Below are 26154 nucleotides of genomic sequence, written 5' to 3' on the forward strand. Positions count from 1 at the left end.
ATGCACGAATGTATGACAATCCGAACTTGGAAAAACTTGCCAAACAAAGAAGGAGCACGACAATCCACGCTTGGAAACTTTGCCAGCGATGACAATCCCATCTTGGAAAAATTGTCGTTGAAGAAGATGCGCGACAATCCATATTTTGGAAATATTGTCAGTTGGAGATGACAATCCAATCTTGGAAAAATTGTCGTATAAGTGATGCGCTTGCTTTTGAAGCGATGCCTTTGTGTTTGAAATGAGCCAATGCTTAGGCGCTTAACCTAAGTGAGACGATTTTTTGTCAGGTCAATGACTTACTACGATTGTAATCGAGCCGACTACTAATCATGTCAATTTTCTTATAGGGGCTAACTGGCGTACCAAGGAACCTTAAATTGTTGTATGAGGTCAAAATAACCGTTCTGAGAGGCTTCGAGCTCTGTCGCTGCTGAAATATCCCTAGCGCCAAGAATTGGCTCTGTCGCCAGATGCTGGATCTAGCGCCAGGCGCTGAAATATGTTGCCAGATGCTGGATGCTGGAGTCGGGTCTTCCCTATTCTGCTCTTGCTGCCGCTGGGATGCACCTGTATTTATCTTTGACTATAGGACTTTGCTAATATCTTTAATTATTTTAGGGTTGACCTAAGACTTAGTGTTGCTTGACTCATTGACTTGTCGTGACTCAAGGTATGAACTTGACTTGATATGATTGACTTGAGGTCGACTCGAATCGATGTGATTTACGACATGACATATGTATACATGAATCGTGTGTACATTGTAATGTGATCGTGCGAATCGAAAATGCAATAAAGCAAAAAAATTTCATCATTTTTGTGGAGGGTACCGACTTTCTCCCGAAAAAGAAAGACACGAAAAAGAATCGAAGTGAAGTTTTTTTTTAAGATGCATGTTGAATGAGCTTAATCCGTTAATGTTGTCTCTCACAGTACAAGGATTGTAACATCTTAGACTATCCTAGTTGACTTGATAATGAAAGTATTTAGGTAACTTAGGCATGGAGGCTAAGTACTTCATACTTTGTGATGCAATGATAATTGATTAGTGATTTTGACACGACAAGGCATGCTTCAGCGTTATGCTAAGATTTCATGATAAAGGGTTCCTAAGGGAAAGACTATTTGGTCATGTATCTGTACGGTTTTTGATAGTGACACTAAAGTTAGGCCGCAAAAGCTAAGTGTTTGGAAAGAAATAATTTTTAAAAGAGTCAAATTATGGTGACTCTTAGACTAGGTAAGCTAATGATGTAAGGATCAAACCCCCAAGTCTAGATCTAAGTAAATAGGGATGAGCGTAGAAGATCCCTTGATATGATCATGATGTGTGAATGTGAATGTGAATATGAATGCATGTTTATTACGGCCGCACCTCGATGTGAGGTTGCCTCCGTATCCGTTAGGAATCAGGCCGAACGTAGCTCTAGCCGAACCTCGCACAAGTGTGTATATACCTCAAAAAGGCCTTTTTAAGGGTTGTAACGTGGTTAGGCTAAAGGTTGAAGAAGAAGGGGATAAAAGCTCAAGACCCTTGATAAGCCCCCAATGTGTGCAACCTTGCTTTTAAATATTTGTATTTTCATGTTTGAGGTTTTCTACTCTTTTTTAGCTCTTTCTTTTGGTTTAATATTTATTTCATTTTTATAAGTGTGGGCAATCCCGATCATGCGGTCTATCACTCACTTTGCATTCATGTTTCTCAGGCACGGTACCGAGCACTTGATAAGAGACGCAATCTGAGACGTGTTCATATCAAAGACATGTTCATATCAAAGACATTGAAACACTTACCCTTTTGTACACTCTGATTTATTTATTTTTATTTATTGTTATTTTAATTTATTTTGATGCACTCAAGTTTTTTATGTAATTGAAAATTGCATAACTTGCACACCATCCTATCCCAAAGTTAGGTAGATGTAGGTTGAAAAATGAAAAGTCTATTGTTAGACGAGGCTCAAAGTGGTTTATCAAAAAAGGATTGCATATTTGAAGGGTGAAAGGTGATATGATGTGGCCACAAGGGGTGCCTTTAATCATGGGTATACCTTGTGTTTAGTTCGGCATGGATTTTTTTTTTTTTAATAAATGCAATGTAATGCAATGATCATATGCAAGGATGAAGGGTTCCTATGCTAGACTTACTGGGGAAAGGGTTTGAAAAAAAGAAGAAGAAAGCATGAAATCTTGGTGAGAAGCTTGCCTTGTGCATTTGTTTCATCATTACCTTCATTTTTTTTTTGTCAATCACATGACTCAAACTCCATTCAACATACATGGATGGAAGAAGGTATGAAGAATGAAGGTTGTGATATGGAGAAAGCATGTAGAGAATGGAAAGATGATGTCGATAGAGAGATATGAAAAAATTAGGAATATAATATACCCCCAACTCAAATGAACGAAAAAAATCAACTCATGCATGAACCTAAGACATGGTCATGGTGACATATACACAAAGTGTGTGCGAAGACTAGTGAGTGTATGTGACCTGTTAAGACTCTTGTCATGACCATGTGGCTAGACTATGTGACTAGACTTAAGCAAAGACTAAGTTAAGACTTCACTTATAAGTATTAAACTGGACAGGCTGTGGTATTTTAGTCATAACTTTTGATCTGTGACTCTGATTGGGATGAAACCAACGCCTAATTAAAGATAAAACTCGGGGTTACAGATCCATAGATTTTATGACTCGTATTACTTCCTAGACCTCCGTCTATGACCAAACAAGTTGACGTTTGTGCAGTATACGGGAATAAAAATCCGAGTTGACTTAAAGGAACTATGACTCGATTTTAGGTATATTTTTTAGCTCAAATTAATTAATTAATTAATTAAACAAATTCTTTTAGTCATTAATTAGTTTATATAGGCTTAACCACAAGTCAAACAAACGGTTAGGAAAAACACATAAAGTATGCACAAGTAGTCAAGTAGTTAAGTAGGCACAATATGATGCAATGAGTTTGCAACCTAACCACGGCTCTAGTTCTCTAAAGTTCGGGAAATGGGTTAGTAAAAAAGGGTCCATGGTTATTTGTCCGTATGCACCGCGCGAAAGCCTTACCTTTTGAAGGGTTGACGCGAGTGGATGGGACACCGCGAGTTAAAAATTTGCTTCCATGGTTTGGTGAATTTAACATTCTCGGATGTACCCTTTGTTGCACACAATGTTCAATCAGGTACATGGAGCATGAATTTCCAAAGGGTTATGTCCATATGTAGAACACATATGGGTTTCAGAAAAGTGAGAAAAACTCAATCAGGAGATAGGATCAAGCAAACAGTGCTAAAAACTAGCCAAAATTAGAACGCATATTTCTGGCTCGGTATTGGAAGAACTTGGCACCAGCAAACAGACGCCGGCGCCAAAGCCAAATAAGTGGCGCTAAACTCTGTTTTCTGACGCTAGTTCCTACATGCCTCAGCAGCTTTCTATGCTCGATAAAATTTTTCAGTTTCGCACAGCATTATTTCGATTCTAGTTGTGAAAGATATTCCTCAAATTTCCTACCTAAAAAAATCCTATGTTTTATATCATTACGAATGGTCTTTCCAATGAGATCTTTTTTATGCATATGACAATATTGTTAATCAATATTACCCACATGAAATACTTAGAACTTTTCGAGTCTCAACCACTCATTCTAAATAATTGCAAAAATAAATTTTAGGAATTGAAATAGAAATCCTCGCCAGTGGAGTCGCCAAAAACTGTAGGGAATATTTCAAGCATTACCCCAAACATGAACCCCACTGTGATCATACACTAAAGTACGGTGGCGTTCAAAGGGAAAGAAGATAGAGCAAAAGAGTCGCCAACAAGTTTTAGGAGCTTGTAAACCGTTCATAGGGTGAAGGTTACACCCCTTAACGATCCAAGAGATTGTTAACTCCAATAGGTCTGGAACCATGACTGGTAGTTCGGGGATGAAGGTATAAATCCAACCTAAAAGAGATTGAACCTGCCCTAATAATAGGCCTCTACTTTATTCTGATCGTATTCATGTGTGCTTTATAACTAACATGCAATCAATAGGATTAACCCTAAACCTGTTTATCTATGTTGATTGAATATTAATGCACAAATAAGTCTATTATTGGCGATCACTTGAATTATAATCATATTAACCCTAAAAAATATTATTAATTATCTTGTTAAGCATGATTACAAGTACCAATTCCCTTTAAACATGCATAAAAGGTGTGATCAAGCAATAAATAATAATATAATCAAGCAACATAATAATAATAAATCATCATAATAATAATAACAATAACAATTATTATAACAATTATAAAAATAATCATGATCATGTTAAAGCATAATAATAATAGCAAGATCCTAGGCATGATACTAAAAAGATAAATAACAAACCCTAACATGTCACTAGACATAAAAATCAAAACTTTAAACCTAACATGATACTAACATGAATATTAGGAAAGAAAATAAAAGGCATCGCAGGAAACACAATTGTCATATTTGATATTAAAATTACCCTAAACATGGTACTAGGAAGATCAAAACGCCCCAACATGACACTAGGAATCATAATAACAACCTAGACATGATTTCTATATCATAATATCAATAAAACCATTAAAGCACAGACTTGGATGCCTCGTATCTCTTTCTAATAACAAAAAACACGCTTTAGTAACTTCTAGGAAAATAATAAAACAAAAAATTAAATTAAATAATTGAAATAGATATTTGGGACCAAACCCTCAGAAAATAAAACCTTTCCCGTCTAGGGTGAAGACAACTTTGAACTTGGCTAGGTGCTTCTAAGTCTTGTGAATGCGGAATTGTGTTTGTAAAAGGGTTGGTTTATAAAGAGGGAGAGAGATTCAATAATTTATTGATGAGAGTTGGTGATTGAAAAAGGGGAGATATGGCCTCTATTTATAGAGAAAAAAGAGGGTCGAAAAATAAGAAAAGAATCCGAATTCGAATCGAAATAAAATTTGATGGACAACAGTTTTTGCGGATTTTGTTTTTATCATATCTTTTGATCCAAAATTCCAAAAAAGGCATATAATATGTCTTTGGAAATATCTTGAAGTCTACTGTGTAACCATATTAGAATTAGATTAAAATATGTTGTAGATAAAAAGATATGTCCGAAATAGTGGGATGGTGTCAGTTTTGGATAGAGTTTCATATCTCATTCATATCTTTTTCGTTATATCTCGGATTTAATATTATAATATATCATTGGAAAGATAATTTCAAGATCTATCAAAACATATAAAATTTGGATAATGATTATGAGGCACAAAAATAAAATCTGACTCTCTTTAAACATCTTTAAATTCGAATAGAATTAAGATTAAAAAAAAGGAAAGTTTTTATAAAAAGAAAGTTTTTATTTATCTCAAATTCTTTAATCTTATCTTTTCAAAAAAGATAAGTAAGTTCTTTTAAAAACTTATAGAAGATTCTAATTAATCCTAATTAGTTTAGGAATAGGATTAGACCTTTGGACCCTCCACATGATCATTGGGCCGTAGGTAAGATCCGTTTCGAGCCCAATTTATTAGTATTTTGACCATAGCTTCCTCATTATTCATCGGATTTGGGCTTATAATATAGGAAAAAATACTCCCATAAATCTGAATTTTGCCTCGTCCGCCGAAAATAATCCCAACTTTGGATTATTATCTATCACTCCCAATGTTAGGGGATATTAATTTCTATTGCACCCAACTTACCTGCAACCGGTTAATCCGGTCAACATTTGTGTGTTACATTTTTTTGGACACGTGTCACTACATGAATAGTCAAATAAAAAAAAATTAAAAAAAAAACCCAAGCCAACCAAAACGGCAGCCACCCCTTAACGGCAGCCACCGTTAATGGTAGCGGGATTGGGGAAGAATAAAGGAAGGGAGGCCGGATTTGGGTTCGGAAACAAAGGGGAAGGGGGCGAAAACGACGGGGAGGGGGAAACGGCGAAAACGAAGGGGGTGGGGATTTGGGTCGGAAAACGGTGGGTGGGGAGAGGGGAGTGACGGAGGAAACAGGGGTGGTGGGAAGGGTTTTCGGGGGTGGGGAAAGGGGGAGTTTCGAGGGAAGGGGAGGGTTGTGCGGCGGTTTTTGGGAGTGAGGGAGGGTTTCTGGGGGTGAGGGAGGGGTTTTCCTGGGTAGGGGAAGGGAAAAGGTAGGTTTCGAGGTAGGGGGAAGGCTGTGCGGCGGTTTCCGGCAGCAGGGGAGGGATTTTTCGGGGGTGGGTGATTTTCCGGCGGGGTGGGGGTGGGGTTGTTGTGGCAGCCGCTAGGCATGGGTGGTTTGTGGGGGCTTTTTTTTGTTTTTTGTTTTTTTTTAAAAAATAAATAAAATTAAGTCAATCATACGTTGACACGTGTCTAGGTAACCTGCTACATCAGGTTAGATGACCTGTTGGGTGCAACAAAAATTAATACCCCCTAAAGTTGGAAGTGATAGATAATAAACGAAAGTTGGGATTATTTTCGGCGGAAGAGGCAAAGTTCAAATTAATGACAACAATTTTTCCTATAATATATCGTTGGAAAGGTCTTTTCAAGCCCCATCCAACTACACCATTATTGGACACATATCATGGACCAAACTAAAATCGAATGCACGTTTTTCAAAAATAGGGTAAGAAAAGAAATATTTTCAAAAAAAGAAAGAAAAGATATTTTAATAAAAACAACCTTCACTAGACTTTTCACACTTTCGCTTTATTCGATAATCAAATGACGTGGAAGGTATTCATCACTGGGTTTGGTTTTGGGGAGACATGATCCGTGCCATTTATGGCACCTTTGGGCTATGTTTTCTTTATATTTCTATGCTCATTTTCAGTCGTTTATGTTGTTTTTTTAGGGAATAATGCTTGATTTGCGTGTTTGTGTGTTAATTTAGAGAAATGTGTGCTTTTAATGGTTTTCTTATTATTTTATTCATTTCTCGACTATTTCCCTCGCTTCTCTGTTTGTTTGACTTGTTTTGTAGGTGTGTTGAGCTTCTCGAGATTTAATCATCAAGGAGGGAGCTCAAGTACATTCAAGGAATTTAACGCAGCCAAGTTAGGGAAGCCAAGCACGTGAGTCAAGTCAATCCAAGAAACAAAGGAAAATGAAGGCTTGCAAAGTATCCAAAAGGACCTTTGTGTATTGTTTCGGCCATATATTAAGTTTTACATATTGGATTGAGTTGATTCAAGTTGGGTTGGAAACTAGACTTGAAGAGCTTTCCAATGATAGGTTGCACGCCTTCTTACAATTCTTAGATTGGGAGTTACAGCCTTCCAAAGTTGGCCCTGCAGATCTGCTGCAACCTATTTCTGCCGATTTTGGGCAGTAAGTCCCCGAGGGCTGGCCGCGGGCTCCCTGCGGGCGCGGGCTTTGGTCGCGGGCGCGGCTTCCACGGTGTCCGCTCCCCTCCGCGGGCGCGGCCGATTTCTCTGAGGGAGCGGGCTTCTTGGTCTTTTACGATTTTAAGCTTCTTTTCTCGTTTTGTTTATAGATAGTTTTTGGGGGTTTTCATTATCATTTATTCATGTAATTATTAGTTTTTAGAATAGTTTTCTCTTAGGTTGAGAGCTTCTCTCTCTAGATTAGGCTAGATTAGGAGTAGTTTTAGAGAGAGAAAGTGAAGGATTTCAATGGTGATTGAGAGATTGAAGATACAAGGGTGACAATTGTGTTCAAGATCTTCTCTATTATCAATGAGCATTCTTAACTCTATCTCACCTTAATGCTTTGTTTAATTTCAAGTTTTTTTGGATTGATTTTGATGTTTGATGCTTAATTAGTGTAGTTATTCTTGATATATTGCTGATTCTTGATTTCCATAGTTATTAGTTGATAGATGATGATTCTTGAATAGTTGTTTGGCTAGGAATTGGGTGAAACTTGTATGATTGATTAATTGTGATTAATTTGGGAATTATGTTGATTGATTGTTGAGATTAAAGGAATTAATGAAGGTTTGCATGTAAGTAATTCGATTAGGCCTCGAGAATTATGCTACATTGCATTGTAATTGCTAATGACACGAACAATTGATTTAGTAATTGCAATTATCGATTGGTTTTGATTGTGATTCTCTTAGTTTGTTATTCATAGTGAACCCTAGCTTAACAATTAGGAGATAGCTCTTTGATTCTAATTGATTTCTCTTATCATTAGTCTTCAAAACCTTTGATTGGCTTGATCTTTCCAAGTTGTTGCAATTGACATGATTACTTGTTGATCCCGGTTCCTAGTGTTTTATTTCTTTGGTTACTTGTTTTGTTAGTTGTTAGTATTCTCCCTTTACCCTTTGATTTCGACCTAGCTTAGGCGCATAATTGAAAGTTCTTGAAAATTACCGTTCCTTTGGGTTCGACCCTTGACTTGCCTCTATACTCGTATTTAGTTTTGTTAAGTGTTTATAAATTTAGTTTGACCGAGGGAAGACTAGATAACGACCTAGTTTTCCCCTCGTTAAAATGGCGTCGTTGCCGGGGAACGGTGTCTATGTTTGAGTGTTTGTGATTGTTTGAGTCTAGGTCTTTGTGTATACTTTTCTTTTATTTGATTTTTGTTTGTTTAGTGAAAAAAAAATGGCATGTCTATCATTTTCTCAATTTAAAAATGAGCCTTTTTGTGAATATTTCAATAGGCTAGTGGGATTTTTAGACTTTAATTGTTGTAGTCTTTGGGAGGCTTGTGAGATTTGTTATTTTGGTTTGAATGAGCAAACTAGGGATAAAGTTGAATGCATGCATAATGGTGAATTTAGAGCACACTAGTACAAAACTAACCTCAAGTAACACCCAAAAAGTGTTACATAAAGTGATAAAAGTGTTATCATAGACTACAGGTAACACTTTATTGGATGACACTTCCGCCCATGTTACCTAAGATCTTATGTAACACTTTGGGTAATGTATGTTAACACTTTCAAAAGTGTTACTATAAACCCTCTTATGTATCACTTTTTATATTATAAGTATCATTTTTAAAGTGTTACTTTTTATTTCTTATGTAACACTTACATACCTTTAGTAACATTTTTCAATCATATAGTATCACTTTATTCGACATTATGTACCACTTTTTCAAACTAATGTTACACTTTGTTGATAATTAGGTAACATTTTTCAATCCCGTTTTGATATTTAGTAGCACTTTATTTGACATTATGCATCACTTTTGCAAACTAATATAACACCTTATTAATTAATAGGTAACATTTTATATTATTATTATTATTATTATTATTATTATTATTATTATTATTATTATTATTATTATTATTATTATTATTATTATTATTATTATTATTATTATTATTATTATTATTATTATTATTATTATTATTATTATTATTATTATTATTATTATTATTATTATTATTATTATTATTATTATTATTATTAACTTTTATAATATAAAATATATTAAAATGTACAACAACAACGAATATGAAATAAGCATATACAATAGACAATAATTTAAATTGAAATAATTAATTCCATTATTCTTATAAAAAATATCCATGAACACAAATAATAATCAAAATAAAAGAAAGTAAACTACGGTCTCTTATGGACCTCTAATATCTATAAAAACAGTCAGTGTGGATGCAGCAAACAGTAGTAATATTGGCACATAGCATTAGCTAGCTAGCAAAAACAGTGGCAACACTTGTGCTGAAAATCTATTTGCTGAGTTGCAACAGCTATACTGGGATCAAAGACCATTTTTGTGTCCACGAACTGGGATTGAACAGCTGAACTAGACTCAAGACGAACAGTTTCTTCTGTGTTTGCAGCTAGCACTTTCATCCTCCTGATTTTCTCCTGATCCTACACAATATAAGAGCAAAATATTTTATTAATTCATAGTTAAAGGTCATCATCATATGTCATATTCATATTAATTCATAGTTGGGAATGAGAAGATCCCCTCGAGTAATTAAATGGAATCTCACCAAAAACAAGTTTACTTAAGCAAAAGCAAAAACAAGAATGTAAGGGTAACTAAATTAAGCTAGCACGGAGCATAATGAAATCAATAAGGGGATGAGAGGATCACCTTGGGTAATCAAAATTGTTTATTAGCTTGCCTCAGATATTAATAAACATCAATTAATAAAAATTGAAATTTATTGTCCTACTGTCCTACACATACCAGACCACAATCTCTTGCATAATTATCCACGTTCCTACAAACCTTCAGATAAATAAAACATGATAGATATGCTCTCATCAATCAACATCATCCCTGATCCAACAAGCGCTACTTTGATTAAGGAGATGATCAGATTGCATTCACCATTCAGCAATATCCATATTTCAAAGCAAAGTCCATAATTCATCATGGGCTCATCAAATTCAAATGCCCGAGAACAAGAAGAGCAAAAGAGCATGTAAGGAAGTTATTAATCATGACAATTTTCACTATCACAGGTGGAAAAATCAAAGGCCTGGAAAATAGAAAGAAAAGCAAATCTAATGCATGTCATATTAAATATATTATAGTATTTTCTCATTATACTTACAATAATCAACGAAAGAAAACTAATACAAATACAAAGTAAATTATATAATTTTACTTATCTATACCTTTTCATAAATATATATGGTTTTTCACATATATCCAGACTAGCCCTGTACAAAGGCTTCTGAAATTTTATTTTAAATAAGAGGTTGGCTTGAACTCTAAATGAAAAACTCATGGAATAGAGAGCTCATTCCTTCAAAAACGTATGGACGTTTCTAAGCAATTCTAGTGAAACCATTTTAAATTGAAGTTTCCTTCACCTCCAATATAGCACATAAACATACATAGACATACTCATTCATTAATTAATTTAAATCCAAAGCTATGTACGATTCTAGCCCATCAAATTTTCTTGGCAAACCTCTCAATGTGAGCCACGTTTTAGTACTTTATTTCTCTAAAGTATTCTACTATTCTTAACTCTAACTTTCTTTGTGTATTGTTCATCCTCCAAAACGAATAAATAATTCGAAGGGATACATTGAGCCATACCTTATTGAACATCTCAAATGAATAGGATCGCTGCGACACCCACCCTTTCATAGCCTCCCTTGCAACAGCAGTAGGCCTGTAGGACTCTGATCTTAAAATCCATAGAGGCACTGAAAACCAGAAATTTTTCAAAAATAACAATAATTAAACATCGAAGTTAATTATAAATCCAAGAGAAAACCCAAAAAAAATCACTGAAATTAGGTTATCAGAATTTCATAACTGCAGTTATAAGTATCATCAAAGTACCTCAGTCTGACCCAATTTCTTCTATTATCTGACATCAACTAATAGCAAATCAATTCAAAAATATCAATTGTCAAAAATCAAAGTTAGTTATAAACTGTGGATTAGAGGGAAAAAATAACGTAAAAATAATCATGGAATCCCTGCCACGGATGACTATTTAAGTCGAAGTTCTACAAAATAATCAATTAACTGCATTTCCAATTAAATCAGGGCAACAAACATAAATCAGTTCATACAATTAAGAATTTAACAAAAAAATCACAAATGCAACAAAATCTAATACGCAGAAAATTCGAGTGAAAAGAGAAAATTCAGTAATAACAAAATTGATATGGCAAACTGAAAGTGACATTCAAATCGCAAGAAATCAACAAATTATCACACAATTTCTCCAATTTAATCAAAAACTCAACATATAATAATATAATTGATACCTGAAACTTTCGATTTGGGCGATTCAACAATTCATTCGTATCAATTGGAAGCACTTGAAGCAAAAGAGAATCGAGTAGAAATGAGTAATCGAGTAACAAGAGATTCAAGAAATCAATTGAAGGTGATCTAGGGTTCATCATTTCTTTGGGGGGGGGGGGGGGGGTTGGTTGAGAATCCAGCGATATAAACTTTTAAAGTTTTTTTTTTTTTTTTTTTTTTTTTTTTAAGGAAAAAAGGTTTTATTTTTGTTTTATTTTTTTTTTAACGAAAAAAGGTTTTATTTTTGTTTTATTTATCTATTTTTTTTATTACTTGAAGAGTATTTTTTCTTTTTTTTTTTTTTTTTTTTTTTTTGAGGAATTTTATTACTTGTAGTTGTAGAGTTGTTCAGTAATACTTTTCCTGGAAAAAAAAAATTGTAGTACTCATTTGCTTCAAAAAAAAAAAAAAAAGTTGTAGTACTCTCTAGTAACTAGTTCACTAGTCACTACTCTTAGTGAAGGCCACAGACAACAAGGTCAATTTACATAGTTGTCCTTATTAGAGGGCAGTATAGGAAAAGAGAGTAATGTCATGTTGGGGCTTTATAGGTTAGGAATATTATAAAAATAAAGTAACACTTGTTAGGTGTTACTCTAAAATGTTACCTATTTTAAAAGTGTTACTCTATAATGTTACTTATGTGAAAAGTATTACTTTGTAATGATACTAATTTTAAAAGTGTTACATTGAGTGTTACATTCTACAAAAATGTTACCAAAGTGTTACTTATATATCTATTAATTTTGCACTTCAATAATTGTTACCAACACGTGTTACATAAACTCAATTTTGTACTAGTGGCATTGTCAATTGATGATGCTTGGGATTTTTATGTTTGGTTTGCTAGGGATGTTTATGATAGGGGTAATCATGATTCTAATATTGATATGCAATGTGTTGATTCTTCTAATATTAGCATGAATTCCCATGATTTGTCACATGATCCCTTAAGTGAACCAAGAACACACGATTTCAACTTTATTTCTCCTTTTGTTCATGATGATGAAGTGCATGCTCAAGTTGATGCTAATGGTGTGTTTCAATATTCTTCATTATTTACCATGCCTTCTTGTGATGTGCTTCATTCCCTTGATAATGAATCTCATATGCTTGATTGTGCCCCTCTCCCCTATTTAATGAAAATTCTTATGTTTATAATGATGATGATCCTACTTTTGGTTGTGGATCTTCTTTTACTCTTGATCCTCAAACCACTTCACCTTCTCATTCTCCAAATTTTTGTGATGAGTCTCTAATCCCCTATAGTCAAATTCATGAATCTTTGAGGGAGTTGGAGATGAATCCTAACCTAAGGCCCTTGGAGAGACAAATGATGGAAACTTTAAGGAGCCAATTGGTGATGATTAGAGAGCGCGAGGATATTTGTAATAAAGAATTGAAAAGAAAAGAAGAGCTAGAAAGCCAATTGTCATCCTTGATGCTTGTTTGTGATAAATCCCAATTTAACGTGTGTGTTGAGGATAATGATGATGATTTTGAGCAACCAAGAGAGTGTGAGGATCCCATTGGTGAGCATTTGAGTGATGGTGAAGGAGTTGAGAATGAAGAGAGTGTTGATATTGAAATTTCTAACCCTCTTTCCCATCTTGATGAGTCTCATGTGCATGGTTGTGACTCTTCTATCCATGAATATTTAGACTCGTTTAAGGTTATGTTCAATGCATTCTTTGAGAGTCAAAAGAAAACCCATAGCCTTTTAAATGAGTTCATTGATGAGGCTTCATGGGAGAGAGATGAGTTTGAAATGAATTTGCATCCATTTATGCATGGTTTTGAGACCTTGGGCTTTAAAGTTGTTGAGGGAGTTGTTGTTCATAGTTGTGATGGAGGGGATTATGTTGTTCCTCTTGGAGAATGGATGTTTGAGGGAGATGGATATCATGAGTGTTCTTCTTTTAAGGACTCTATGATTGATTTCCATGCTCTTATTGGTGATTTGAGGCATGGTGGTGAGTAAAAGTTCATTTGTGAGACCATAGCCCCTTTTCTCTTTTGTCATACCCCTTTTTCAAGAAGATTCAACCACATCCCTTACACTCCTATTTCCCTCCCTTCTTTTGTCAATCAGCCTATTGGGGACCCTTTTGTCTATGATGATTTGTATAAAGCTCATTTGTCCCCAATTGAGGAAAAGGGTGATGTTGCCACCCAAAAATATTTTGAGGAGAGTTTGCCTTCTTTTTCTTTTTCTTCATATTTTGTTGAATTTTCTTTTGGTTCTTCCTCTTCCTTTTCTTTGCATCTCTCTCCTCATTTGCGTGCACTATCCTTGTTGCACGTACTCTTCGCGTCATTTGCCTACCTTCTCTCCTATGAAATGTGTAGTAGTGCATTTGACAAGCTCTTGCGTGCGTTGAATTATTATTTTACTAGAGCGGTCAAGCTTGGACCTTAAGCAAGCCTTTCTCGGGAAGTAAATCGTGCTTTAGATTAGATTTTCCTTTTATTTTTAGAATAGATTTTCTCTAATGGAAATTTTTGTGTGTCTTTTGCTAGGTACATAACTTTATATACTTTGGTGCTTCGATTTGGATCAAGAATCAAGGAAGTTTGACTCCTATTTTTGCTAGCATATGGAAGGCAAGGTTCAATTCTTGAGGAAATTAGTTTTGAAAGGTTAATTTGGGTCATTTACGGGTATGTACACCCACCTAAGTCTGGTAATATCTTTCCTTGATCTCTCTCTCTCATGGTTGATGCCTTGTTGGACATTTGTTGGTATTGTTGGATAATTCCTTGTTTTCCCCTCCCATGGATTATTTGATTTATGTTTGAGTGTAATGTCTCATTCAAGCTTGGGGGAGGGTATTATATCATGTTTGGTGGGATGTTGATTCATATATTTCATACACCTTTGTATATGCTTTTCCATGTTCTTTTATTTTGAAAACTCCAAAAAAAAATTTGTTTATATCAAGGCAAATTTGTAATGTGTCTTGTTTTGTTCTTGCTTTGGACATAATAACAATTGGACTTGTAAACTTGAATACTTTTCTTCCTGAGTGGTAGTGGTAGTGGTGTGCACGATTTGAGAGTACGCTTGGTTGATTCTAGGATAAAGCATGCTAAGGTAGTTGTCTAGAACCAGGGGGATCATGTAGCCGGATTCTACTTGTTTGTGGAATGATTGGTAGTTGCTCCCTATAGTCGACTTGACACCCATAGTGAGTTTTTGGCTACATCCGTGTGAGGTTCATTATTTTTCAAGCCTTCAACATTTACTTGCATGAGCGGCATGGATCCTTTACTATTGCGGATCTAATCTAGAATCTTGACTTATGGTTCCCAACACCGAGACCGAACCACCTACGGAGGACAAAGGTATCTTTTCGGGGTGGTAATTTTTCTTTTCTAGGATAGTTTTCATTTTCTTCGGTTTTTGGGTTTACATTTGCCTACTTGCTAACCCTTTGAGCCTTTTTTCCCTTCTTTTCAAGCCACATCTCTAGATCTTGAGCATTTTGTTTCATTTTCGTTTCCATTCTTGGTTTTTGTGAAGCAATTTTTCATTATTATTGGAGTTTATGGTGGAGGAGTTTGGATATTTGGTTCTCTTGAAAGCAAGTTTGTGTTGTGTATATTTTGTGAATAATGGCAAGTGAATAAATGAAAAATCCTTCCAAAGTAAAAAAAGGAATAGACAAAGCAAGTGCAAAGTTTAAAAAGCCGCCTGATATGTCTATTTTATATAGTATTTTACCCCCGTCCCTCGGTCATAATTATTAGTGTTTTTTGCCCTTTGGGGCCACTTTTATTACTAATATGTGTTTTCTAGTGTTTTCGTAGTTTTGGTTAAGTTTTGCAGGGAATTGCACCTTTGGAGTATTTTCCTGGGATTTTTATGAAGCGACTACGAGCATCGGAGGAGCACGACAAATTTCGGAGCCCGAGGCAATTGGACCATGTATTCGAGACCCGAGAGGAAATATGGATTGGGCCGAGAAATCTAGCCCAAATCGAAGTCCAAACCTCCAAGATGAAGCCGGGCTCGATCGGGCAAGCTTACGCCCGATCGGGCGAGCTGTCGCATGCCAGCTGCCAAGGAGATGCGCGCCCGATCGGGTGAGCGTAGGCTCGATCAGGCGCAGCACTGAAAGATAGGCGTAGAAAAAAGGCGGGCCCGATCGGGCGCCCCCTTCGCCCGATCGGGCGCGTGTTTTGTTAGAACCTGATTAAGCTTTGTTTATTTCGTGTTTTAGGGGAGATATTTATATTGGTTTTGTACGGATAATTAATCACTTCCTTCTCTTAGACTTTCTCTCTCTACTTAGTATTTCTCTATCTCTAGAATTCTCTCTAAACTCTTGTACTTAATTCCTTCATTAATTCCAGATTTGTTTTGGTATAATTTCTTCCCTTTCTAATTTCAGCTATTTTAATTGTTTTCTTGTTTATGTTTTTAATTGTTTATTTGATTAGATTAGTTATGATGATTAGTGAGTAGTTTAATTCTAGGGTTTAAGGGGATCCATAATTAATATGAAGGGATAGCTTGTTATTATTGATTGTTGATATTGCATGATAATTTCCTATTGAATTGTTTTAATTCTTTGCAATTAGATTATGAATCGAGCAGATGTAATTTGGTTGTGAATGTTTAGCAATATTGAATTGATGAATCGAGCAGATGTTGATTTAATATTAAAGGCTAATTTTTAATAGGAACTTAGGTCTAATAAATTGCGAGAGCCTGTTAGATCCATGTTGGTTAATAAATTGCGGGAGCCTGTTAATCATGTTATTGATGCATTGTTAATTATTAATTGCTTCGTTCTATCCCAGAATATTAATTATTGGTGAACCTGCGACCCTAGGTTTCCTTATTATTGATTCTTTTCTCCCTAAACTCATCCTTCGTAGTATAGAATTCATATTTAAAATATTGGTTACTTAGATAATTTAGATTATAACAATTAATTAGAATTAAAAAGACTTGTTTCCCTGTGGAGTTCGACCCTACTTCCCTATCTACTGTAGTTAGTGATTTAGGTAATTATTTTTGATCAGGGGATACGATTTTACCCTGTCCAAATTTGGCGCCGTTGCCTTACCCAACCCCGCCTTGACCAAATTTGAGAGGGGGAAGCCCTCTTATACCTTCGAGTTAGATGGTCAAGGTGCGGTTCAACCACCTCACCCCTCACCACAACCTCACCAATCCCCCATTCACCATTCACCTCACTACACACCACCCCCACCTTTCACCTATGGCATGCCTACAATGCCTACTTCCTCGGTCGATTACAATGTCGACCCAAATGCCCCATATGACTTTTCGGCTTTTAGGAGCCAACTAGACCGTATTGAGACGGGGCAAGGAAGGGTAGAGGGCATGATGCAAAACCTAGAATCTAGGTTAAGCACCCTAGATGGGAGGGTTGGTCTTATTGAGAGGAACCTAGGGAGGGGCCATTACCCCATGTATGATGATTATGCCCGTCGGGGGGCTATTCCTCCCGATTCCCTTACTCCCGATTGGTTCCAATACCCCCAAGGAGGGTATTCTCACCCCGGTGCTTATGGTACTTAGGTGGACTACTCTTCGGTCCACGGATATGGGGGTATGGGTGGGAATGTAGACCCTAACTACTATGCCGGTGGTTCGGGGTATGGTGGTGGTGGCTCTAGCCATGGAGGGGCCGGCTCTAGCCACGGTGGAGGGTACTCTAGGATGGATGAGGATGAGGAGTAGGCTACTCTCCCAAGTCAATGAGGGCATTGCTTGATTTGGCTTGGGGGGGTGTTCTTTCCCCTTTGAAATTCTCTTCCTTCTCTCCCTTTATTTGCTTTCTAGTGTAGTCTTTATCTGCTTTCTAGTATAGTTTTTTTATTGCTTTCTTATTTATGAAAAATACAAAAAAATTGAAAAAATAAAAATAAAAAATACGTTCCAATGAATTGTAAATCATGCTTCCCTGTGCCCCATACTTGAGAAAATTGTTTTGATTCTTGGTATTTGATGATGAACATTGTGGATTTGTTGGTCATGATTTGAAGTCTAATTGTTTGGATTCCTTAACTTGCGTCAATTTTGTCCAACTACTTGTGAATATAGTGCCTGACTAGTTGATTTGGTTAGGAAATGTGTGATAGTGCCATAATTCCTGGTATGTCAATGAATTTGAGTATTGATTTGCAACTATGAGTAGTGTTTCATGACTTTATAATATGCACATGAGGAGGACGAAGGCGTTCATTCCTTAGGTAGCCTTCAGAGATATTTAGAGACATTTGTTCCCTTCTTGTCACCCATGTTGTTGCTTGTGCCCTTTTATTGTTCATAGCCGCATTGCAAGCCTAATTTGCCCCATTGGTTACTAGTCCCAAGCTTGGCTTGGGGGAGCTATTAGTGAGTGAGGTGAGGGAGTTTGTGGTGTGCACTTTATTTGCACAATTTGGGTGGGCTTTGAGAAGTAATTTGTTCTTGATCATATTTTTTGTTTTTATGAATTTGAAAGTTGTATATATTTGAAAAATAAAAAGTGTGATGGAAAAAAAAGAAGTTCAAGGAAAAAAATGAGAAATATGAAAGAAAAGAAAGTGAACTTCTAAAAAAAAAAAAGAGAAGAAAAAAAATGTTTGATGTTCAAATGTTCTAAGTGAAGGTTAGTCAAAAGAAAAGAAAAAAAAGTTGAGTTTCAATGTAAATATTTCAAGTTATGAGTTCAAAGTTTGTTATTCACTCTTGTTCTACACTATCATGTTTTTATGAGTGAATTTGTGAGTGTTGGGATTGTTTTATTGTTTGGATTATATTTGGTTGTTGTTGGAGTTGGTTATGTTGGAGATGTGTATGATCATTACTTTTGATCATGGTTTTATTAGGATTTGGCTCCCTTAATGCATAGCTTTTCTCTCACATAATCCCAAATTTATCCTACCTTTACCCTAGCCTTACATTACAAGCTTAAAAGACCTTCCGACCATGTGCATAGAAGTTATGTGAATGTGAAAGTGTTGTTTTTCAATGCAAGTTATGACTTGACATATTTCGAGTCGACTAGTAGGATGAGCGTTCAATGTTTTTATACACACGAGAGTGTGAGTTGGGAGGGCATTGTTCACATTAAAGGGGTTGGGTGGAGAGCGATCGAGTACATTCTTTACTCGCCACATAAATGAGAGTCGAGTGTGTGAGCACTAGTCTTGAATTCTATATGCTCTTGTGGTTTGCTCTACTTGACAATTGTTGGGGAGGAAAGGTGATTAGATGAATAAGATTGATTGACGTCGAAGCATGTTTGTTTAATTTTACCTTGAATCGTTGGCTTTTGATTTGTTGATTGGGGTGAAGTATGTTTTATATGTTCATTGATGAGCTCTTTGCTTAGGGACAAGCAAAGGTTTGGCTTGGGGGAGTTTGATATGTCTATTTTATATAGTATTTTACCCCCGTCCCTCGGTCATAATTAGTAGTGTTTTTGGCCCTTTGGGGCCACTTTTATTACTAATATGTGTTTTCTAGTGTTTTCGTAGTTTTGGTTAAGTTTTGCAGGGAATTGCACCTTTGGAGTATTTTCCGGGGATTTTTATGAAGCGACTACGAGCATCGGAGGAGCACGACCATTTTCGGAGCCCGAGGCAATTGGACCATGTATTCGAGACCCAAGAGGAAATATGGATTGGGCCGAGAAATCTAGCCCAAATCGAAGTCCAAACCTCCAAGATGAAGCCGGGCCCGATCGGGCGAGCTGTCGCATGCCAGCTGCCAAGGAGATGCGCGCCCGATCGGGTGAGCGTAGGCTCGATCGGGCGCAGCACTGAAAGATAGGCGTAGAAAAAAGGCGGGCCCGATCGGGCGCCCCCTTCGCCCGATCGGGCGCGTGTTTTGTTAGAACCTGATTAAGCTTTGTTTATTTTGTGTTTTAGGGGAGATATTTATATTGGTTTTGTACGGATAATTAATCACTTCCTTCTCTTAGACTTTCTCTCTCTACTTAGTATTTCTCTATCTCTAGAATTCTCTCTAAACTCTTGTACTTAATTCCTTCATTAATTCCAGATTTGTTTTGGTACAATTTCTTCCCTTTCTAATTTCAGCTATTTTAATTGTTTTCTTGTTTATGTTTTTAATTGTTTATTTGATTGGATTAGTTATGATGATTAGTGAGTAGTTTAATTCTAGGGTTTAAGGGGATCCATAATTAATATGAAGGGATAGCTTGTTATTATTGATTGTTGATATTGCATGATAATTTCCTATTGAATTGTTTTAATTCTTTGCAATTAGATTATGAATCGAGCAGATGTAATTTGGTTGTGAATGTTTAGCAATATTGAATTGATGAATCGAGCAGATGTTGATTTAATATTAAAGGCTAATTTTTAATAGGAACTTAGGTCTAATAAATTGCGAGAGCCTGTTAGATCCATGTTGGTTAATAAATTGCGGGAGCCTGTTAATCATGTTATTGATGCATTGTTAATTATTAATTGCTTCGTTCTATCCCGGAATATTAATTATTGGTGAACCTGCGACCCTAGGTTTCCTTATTATTGATTCTTTTCTCCCTAAACTCATCCTTCGTAGTATAGAATTCATATTTAAATATTGGTTACTTAGATAATTTAGATTATAACAATTAATTAGAATTAAAAAGACTTGTTTCCCTGTGGAGTTCGACCCTACTTCCCTATCTACTGTAGTTAGTGATTTAGGTAATTATTTTTGATCAGGGGATACGACTTTACCCTGTCCACCGCCCAAAGTTAAAGAAGCAAGGACAAAGCACTAATAAAGAAAAATGAAAAAAAAAAGTGAAAAATGCAAAAATGCAAAAATATTTTTATGTGAGTGTTCTTCCTTTTTGAGCATTGAGGACAATGCTTGAGCATTGAGAACAATGCTCCATTTAAGCTTGGGGGGAAGCGTTCTCACGCTTTTTGTGTATATGTTTGTGATCTTAGCTTTGAATAAGCTTTGGGGCGTTGGTATTTTTGTTTGGTGATTACTTGGTTATGATGTAAAGGAATGCGCAATATTTGCTTCACAATTTAGGTTAACCACCAAATTTTAAATTTAGCCTACCTTAACCCTTTTTGCCTTACGTTACAAGCTTTGGAAGACCTTTTGACCAAGGGGTTGAGTCATTCATCGGTGGAGGGAATCATGTGTTATAGCCTAAGGAAAGGGGATGCGTAGTCAAGACGTCGAGTAGCCATAAATTTGATCTTTTTTCGGTTCCTTCGTTGAACTTATGAGATGCTCACTAAGGGGAGATATGAGATTAGTAGGGGGAACGCGGTAAGACCGTTTGAGATGAAAGTGGAGTGTGATAACTAGTTCCTATGCTTAGCATATTTATGTCAATCAACCTTAGGTATCTTGGAGCGTGCACTCCCTTACTTATTTAGAAAGATTTGCATTCATTTGTGCTTGTACATTTTTAAAAATTCCTTTCATGAACATGTGTTTGCTCTTCTTTTCTTTTGATTTCCTTCTTTATGCTTTGCTTTGTTTGTAATGTAATGAGAGTTATGGGTTAATCTCTTAGGAAACCTTTACGAGAGCATCACTCGTCCTCTAGGGCGGTCTAGGGGTTTAAATGGCTCGTCTTTAGTTGCTAAAATTGACCGTGATTCCTACGAAAGTGAGTTAGTGTATACTCCCATCTTCTCTAGTTTTCTTGATTCTTTCTTTGCTTGAATAATGTCTTCATTTTTCCCTAAGGTTGGATTTTGTTTTGCTCGAGGACGAGCAAAAGTTTAGCTTGGGGAAATTTGATCCGTGCCATTTATGGCACCTTTAGGCTATGTTTTCTTTATATTTCTATGCTCGTTTTTAGTCGTTTATGTCGTGTTTATAGGAAATAATTCTTGATTTGCGTGTTTGTGTGTTAGTTTAGAGAAATGCGTGCTTTTAATGGTTTTATTATTATTTTATTCATTTCTCGGCTATTTCCCTCGCTTCTCTGTTTGTTTGACTTGTTTTGTAGGTGTGTCGAGCTTCCCGGGATTTAATCATCAAGGAGGGAGCTCAAGTGCATTCAAGGAATTTAACGGAGCCAAGTTAGGGAGCCAAGCACGCAAGTCAAGCCAATCCAAGAAACAAAGGAAAATGAAGGCTTGCAAAGTATCAAAAAGGACCTTTGTGCATTGTTTCGGCTATATCTTGAGTTCTACATATTGGATTTAGGTGATTCAAGTTGGGTTGGAAACTAGACTTGAAGAGCTTTCCAATGCTAGGTTGCACGCCTTCATAAAATTCCTATATTGGGAGTTACAACCTTCCAAAGTTGGCCCTGCAAATCTGCCGCAACCTATTTCTGCCGATTTTGGGCAGTAAGTGCCCGAGGGCTGGCCGCGGGCTCCCCGCGGGCGCGGATTCCAGGGTGTCCGCTCCCCTCCGCGGGCGCGGCTGATTTCTCTGAGGGCGCAGGCTTCCAGGTCTTTTACGATTTTAAGCTTCTTTTCTCCTTTTGTTTATAGATAGTTTTTGGGGGTTTTCATTATCATTCATTCAAGTAATTATTAGTTTTTATAATAGTTTTCTCTTAGGTTGAGAGCTTCTCTCTCTAGATTAGGCTAGATTAGGAGTAGTTTTAGAGAGAGAAAGTGAAGGGTTTCAATAGTGATCGAGAGATTGAAGATACAAGGGTGACAATTGTGTTCAAGATCCTCTCTATTATCAATGAGCATTCTTAACTCTATCTCACCTTAATGCTTTGTTTAATTTCATGTTTTTTTGGATTGATTTTGATGTTTGATGCTTAATTATTTTAGTTATTCTTGATATATTGTTGATTCTTGATTTCCATAGTTGTTAGTTGATAGATGATGATTCTTGAATAGTTGTTTGGCTAGGAATTGGGTGAAACTTGTATGATTGATTAATTGTAATTAATTTGGGAATTATGTTGATTGATTGTTGAGATTAAAGTGATTAATGAAGGTTTGCATGTGTGTAATTCGATTAGGCCTCGAGAATTATGCTACATTGCATTGTAATTGCTAATGACACGAACAATTGATTTAGTAATTGCAATTATCGATTGGTTTTGATTGTGATTCTCTTAGTTTGTTATTCATAGTGAACCCTAGCTTAACAATTAGGAGATAGCTCTTTGATTCCAATTGATTTCTTTTATCATTAGTCTTCACAACCTTTGATTGACTTGATCTTTCCAAGTTGTTGCAATTGACATGATTACTTGTTGATCCCGGTTCCTAGTGTTTTATTTCTTTGGTTACTTGTTTTGTTAGTTGTTAGTATTCTCCCTTTACCCTTTGATTTCGACCTAGCTTAGGCGCATAATTGAAAGTCCTTGAACATTACCGTTCCTTTGGGTTCGACCCTTGACTTGTCTCTATACTCGTATTTAGGTTTGTTAAGTGTTTATAAATTTAGTTTGACCGAGGGAAGTTAGATAACGACCTAGTTTTCCCCTCGTCAAGACACATTTGGGTGTCTACAGGATCTAACTCGAGTTCATCTCTCGATCCTTCGTTGAGAAAGCATAGATAATAGTTCTAGCAATGGCCATATACAAGAACTAAGCAATTAAACCACTTAAGCTCAACTAATTAACACCCAACAATTACCAAATTAACACATGCAACAAGTAATTAGTGACTACATTGAGGGTTTTACCCAAACCCTAGAAAATTAGACTACTCACAATCCATGGAGATTATAACAATTAGGGATTTCAAGTAACTCATGAACAAGAATTTACTAAATATTAAGAAAAATAACAATCTAAGCATACAAGAATTAAGCAAGATAATTAACAATCAAAGCAATTAAAATGGAAGAGAAGAGTGAGAAAAAATTACTAGAAGCTTCAACTTGAATAACAATGGTGAAACTTGTCTTCTACAATGATTGAGAATGAAATTTCCAAGCTATTAATTATAATCTAACTAATGATTTGATACCGTACAAATGAGCTCAAGGGATTATTTATAAAGACCCCCTAATAAAAAGGACGGAGAAAACAAGAGTCGGGCACGGCTACAATTTGGCACGAACGTGCCAGAGATGGCACGGACGTGCGTCCAGAACTTCACGGACGTGCCACCATGTGCACGGACGTGCACATCCGAAAGAAGAGAGGCATAACCTACTATTTTGGCCAGGGGATCCTGCACGAACGTGCCAAATGTGCCACGGACATGCAGGCCTTGTTTTGCACAATCAGTCTTGAAACTTATTTGGGCTGGTGTAGGCGTCGTTCGAAGTGCGCCTACGTTAAGCATGTTGTGAATATTCTTGGCACTCATAGGAAGTGGGAGTTGACATAATACAATTATGGATAAAGCAAAGTAGGGAGCCGCCAACAATTTTTTAGGAACTTGTAAACCGTTCACGGATCATAAAAGGCAACCACGAATAAGGGACAATGATAGGCAACAACGATTGACCAGTGAAGGTTACACCCCATTCATAATCCATGAGATTACTAACTCCATATGGTTCAGAACCATGAAAGGAGGATCGGGGATGATGGTACGATTGAGTCATGGAGTCACATTCGCCCGTATTGGCCTCTACTTGATTCTTATTATGAAAAGCATTCCTGCTATCTCAAAGGCATACAAACAAAATATTCAATTTGCTCCAAAATATTATTAAGCTAAATTGGTTGAATATTAATGCAACATATAATTCTAAAATATTAGTGATCACTTTAATTAATAACAAGATTATAAACAAACCTAAACCGGTCGTCCAAATTATCTTATTAGACGTGATTTTCAATTACATATTCCCTTTAACATGCAATATGGTGATCATAATAATTATAAAATAAACATTAATATTGGAAGCAATTCAACAATAAATTGTTAGTCAAATCAAATGTAAAATGACCTAATCACGATACTAGCAATATTAAAATAAAATAAGAGTAATTGAATTAATTAATTACTCACATTCTGCGCGTTCCTTTAAATTGCTACCGAACTGCAGAAAGGAGGGGGTATTTATAGGGAAAATAAGTAGAGGGAACACACGAAACCCTAAAAAGATAAAAACCCTAAAAAATAACACCGCGACATGGCGGAGAACACAGTGACACGGTGCCAGGCACCGTCGGACGGGGTAAGGCACCTTTAGACGGGGCACACTCCCGTGACACGGTGGAAAACAGGAGTGACGCGGGACATATTTGATCTACGGGAAGTGAAAACGCGTGAAGGGTTTACGCGGAAAAGACACGAGAAAATTCCGTGACACGGCACACGTACAGTGACACGACAGTGTCTACCGTGGCACGGTACAGTACATCATGTCACGGTATGGGAAAACGCGGAAATTACACGCAAAAAGCACCGTGACACGGTGGGAAATACCGTGTCACGGGAGCAGGTACCGTGTCACGACAACTGGTACCGTGCCACGGTTGAATTTGACGTGAAATTTTTTTGATAATAGCACCTTGACATGATGTAGAGCATTGTATCACGACACCATGCATCGTCAGACGGGGGAAGGCACCGTCAGACGGGGCACACTCCCTTGACACGGTGCTTTTGCATTATGCGCTGTGATTCCAGTTTTTTACCATTTTTAAATCATCATAACTTTTGATCTGTAACTTGGAATAAGACGTATAATATATCATTGGAAATATTATCAAGCCTAATTTCTATCCCAATTCGAATCAGGTCAAGTTGTTTTGTAGATTTTTAGATATGTCCGTTTTAGTGGAAAGGTGTCCGTTTTGGGCCGAGTTTAGTGTTTTGCTCATATCTTTTTTGTTATAGTTCGGAATTGGGCTTATGATATATATTTGGAAAGCTTATTTCAAAGACTATCCAACCAAATAATAATTGGATCAAAATTATATAGCCATAAAATTAGTTTCTCTCGGTTTTGCGACGTGGACACGAAAAGTGGATAACAAGTTATGGTTTAGGAAAATGACCTACGAAATGGATTGGTTTATGTAATGTATTGGATAGAAAGTTTATTTAAGAACTCCAAAGATTAAATACTCAACCCGTCCAATAATGGACGTGAAAGGTGTTCATCATCGGGTTTGGTTTTGGGGAGACATTTTTAGGTGTCTACAGAAGTCCCCACTTTGACTGAGTTTGTAGAAATATCAGTTTTGAAAACGATAATCAAAGTAGTCAATAGGGGAGGAGAATGATTGAAGACGTTATGCAATCCTAAATCACTCTGTATACGTCAATACTTGCAGAAAAATGTTAGTTCCACAGATAAAAGAGTAAAGGAATATAATGCTTATCTGACACCAGTGTATCGGTGACAAATGAGTTTGGTAGCTTCCTATGCTTGAAGGAATCCACCGGAAGACGTTTGTTGAAATTATTTCCATGCTTGAGGATTGCCGATATATGAGTTTGGTAGCTTTCTGTGCTTGAAGAAATCTACCGGATGATACTTTCCATGCTTGAGGAAAGTCGACACATGAA

This window comes from Chenopodium album, chromosome 2 (assembly GCF_948465745.1).
Source record: "Chenopodium album chromosome 2, dcCheAlbu1.1, whole genome shotgun sequence".
NCBI lineage: Eukaryota > Viridiplantae > Streptophyta > Magnoliopsida > Caryophyllales > Amaranthaceae > Chenopodium > Chenopodium album.